Source organism: Salvelinus sp. IW2-2015, unplaced genomic scaffold (assembly GCF_002910315.2).
Source record: "Salvelinus sp. IW2-2015 unplaced genomic scaffold, ASM291031v2 Un_scaffold3617, whole genome shotgun sequence".
Lineage (NCBI taxonomy): Eukaryota > Metazoa > Chordata > Actinopteri > Salmoniformes > Salmonidae > Salvelinus > Salvelinus sp. IW2-2015.
This window is the reverse complement of record NW_019944894.1, coordinates 42,840-46,373: the sequence shown is the minus strand read 5'-3', so window position 1 is coordinate 46,373 and position 3,534 is coordinate 42,840.

The following is a 3,534-nucleotide window of genomic DNA, read 5'->3' as shown; positions in this document are numbered from 1 at the left end:
TCTCCAGGTGGGAAAGGCCAGTGTGATCAGTTTGATACTCTCTCCAAAAGGAACACCTATGTGAGAATGCTATTCATTGACTACAGCTCAGCGTTCAACACCATAGTGCCCTCAAAGCTCATCACTAAGCTAACGACCCTGGGACTAAACACCTCCCTCTGCAACTGGATCCTGGACATCCTGACTTGCCGCCCCCAGGTGGTAAGGATAGGTAACAACACATCTGCCATGCTGATCCTCAACATAGGGGCCCCTCAGGGGTGCGGGCTCAGTACCCTCCTGTACTCCCTGTTCACCCACGACTGCATGGCCAAGCACGACTCCAACACCATCATTAAGTTTGCTGACGACACAACAGTGGTAGGCCTGATGACCGACAACGATGAGACAGCCTACAGGGAGGAGGTCAGAGAACTGGCAGTGTGGTGCCAGGACAACAACCTCTCCCTCAACGTGATCAAGATAGAGGAGATGATTGTGGACTACAGGAAAAGGAGGACTGAACACGCTCCCATTCTCATCGACGGGGCTGTAGGGGAGCAGGTCGAGAGTTTCAAGTTTCTTGGTGTCCACATCACCAACAAACTAACATGGTCCAAACACACCAAGACAGTTTTTGAAGAGATTTATATAGTCTTGTTATTGTCATTTGATCATGTAACTTTTTTTACTTTAGTYTATTTAGTACATATTTTCTTAACTGCATTGTTGGTTGAATTTTTTTATTTAACCTTTATTTAACCAGGCAAGTCAGTTAAGAACAAATTCTTATTTACAATGACGGCCTACCCCGGCCAAACGCGGGAGACGCTAGGCCAATTGTGCGCCGCCCTATGACACTCCCAATCACAGCTGGTTGTGACACAGGCTGGAATCAAACCAGGGTCTGTAGTGACGCCTCGTGCACTGAGATGCAGTACCATAGACCGCTGCGCCACTCGGAAGCCTGAGGTTAAGGGCTTGTAAGAAGCATTTCACTGTAAGGTCTACACGTGTTGTATTCAGCGCATGTGGCAAATACAATTTGATTTGACTTCATAGGGAATAGGGTGCCATTTGGGACGCAGACTCAGAGACTCACGTGTGTCGAACACTGACAGGTTGCTCCCTGGGCTCAGTGTCTCGGACTCCTGGAAACGGATCTTCCCTGGAACGTCGATGTCAAACAGGTGGATCTTCAAGAGGAATAGTGGTAAATATAAAGACAGAATGTATGGCACTCAAATACAGCCAGTGTCCCGTGAAAGCATTTCTCCCCTCAAAGTTGGAGTCATACTGTATGCATGTGTCATACATGTATATGTCCCATGTATGACCTGCTGTCTGTTTAATATGAATACCGCTGCTGTCTGTTAATATAGATCCTGGCTGTCTGTTTAATATAATACCTGTTTGTCTTGTTAATATAATGAGCTGTTGTATGCTAGGTATATAATCGAGCTGTTGTAGTAGAACACTGTGTTGTATCATGATGCTGTGTGTTAGTATATTGAACGCTGTGTGTTAGTATTATCCGGGATGCGTGGTTAATATATAACGGCCTGTGTGTTAATACCTGCCGCTGTCGTGGTTAATATAATACCGTGCTGTCTGTTTAATTTAAATATGGCCTGCTGTCTGTTAATATATCGATGCTGTTGTGTTAATATAGCTGTCTATGTGCTGTAATAGAGAGCCTGGTGTGTTAATATATGAGCTGAGTATATGTGCTGTGTGTGTATATGACGCTGTGTGTTAGATATAATACCTGCTGTTAGTTAATAGCTGTCGTCTGTTAATATAATGACGTGTTGTTCTGGCTTTGAAATATACCTGCTGTGTGTTATAATGAGCTGTGTGTTCGAATATATATGAGCTTGCTGTGTGTTATATATGCTGCGTGTGTTATATAATAGCTGTGTGTTAGATACCTGACTGTGTGTTATATATGCTGTGTGTTATAGTGATATAGCCTGCTGTGTAGTTATGAGCCTGTGTGCTGTTTCGAGGAGATTGTGCAGGTAGGTCAGGGATGTGTGTGTAGAGGGGTCAGAAGTGCTGTTTAGGCATCAGACAATGATGAGCCCCTCTTCTACCCTGGTACCGAGCGGGTCCAAATGCTTGCAGTCTGACCCCTAACCTTTGGCACGGCCCACCTAACCCATCTCTCTCATCTCTCTCTGTGCAGGTGCCAACCCCCTGCAGACCCCAATAGCCTTAGGGACATCACAGGCCAGAGCTACGCACCAAGGAGGGAGAGGTTAACACACACTACTGCTGGAGTGGGGAGGGCAGGGTATCACACAACAACACATTTTTTGCACAAACACACACACACAACTTTCATAGGGCACACAGCACACACACACAGCACCACACACTGACAGGGCTAGGAGTGGCAAAGACTAACAACCACGCCTCCTCGGCACGGAGATCGAGACTTCCACCTCAGGGGAAACATCTGCACGCCCACTGGGAGACACCACAAAGGACAGCCTCCAGGTGGGTGAGTGAGGGGGAAATGGAAGCGATGTTATTGGTCTGAGGGGTGTTAAAGAGGCGTGTTTGCCAGGCGTAGTGGAGGTTGAAAGGGTGTACGCAGAAGCTAGTGGTTGGTGTGTTTAAAGTACAAGGCAGGTGCGTATGGCACAACCCTATACGAGGACCCCTTAGCACTTACCCTAAAGGCCGCCTCGCACTTTCCCTAGGCAACTTCCCACGTAGGCCTAGGCACTTCGCCCAGGCGTACGTTCCCCTAGGTCCCTGGGCATATCTGTCCACCTAAGGCACTTGTGCCCCGTAGGCTAAGGCACTTCCCCTAGCCCAGGTCGGCACTTCCCTAGGCACTGTCGGCCTAGGCCCCTTCCCTTAGGCACTTCCCCTGCGCCCTAGGCCATTTCTAGAAGGCACATTCCCCGCCCTCTATAGGCCCGCGTAGGCACTGTTCCCGTAGAGGCAAAGCTTATTATGCACTAGGCACGTTCACCACTAGGCACGTTCCCCTAGGACGACCGTTGGTCCCGCTAGGCCCGGGCTAGGCATCTTCCCTGGCCCTAAGGCGATATTACCGCCCTAATTGGCGGGCCACGTCGGCACTTCCCCCTGGCACTTCTTATCATAGATTTATCTTAACGAATGGTGGAGCCTGCCAGCACTAGCAACAAAAGGGCGCTAGGATGAGCTATCGACCATATATAAACCACAATAACATTAAAACTTATTAAATAAAGCGATACAGTGATCTCGTAAGGGGAGATGGCTATGGGGGATCTGATTTCTTACACACTGAGTCCGTAGTGGAATTTTGGATCTTAAAAGAGGATGAGGTAGTGTCAATAATGCATTAAAGGGCATTAGTGCTTTTAAGTTGGTAAACTGTTATAACCTGGCGTTCTTCAGAAGAGGGCTGAAAAGTTATAACCCTATTACACATCAGAAAATAGACCCATATGGATAGGGCTTAAATTGGCCACCATATGGAAATAGGGACTAAAATTGAAAATGTTTCATGACAAAAATCAAATATGTATAACATGGATAGCAATTAAAAGGGCA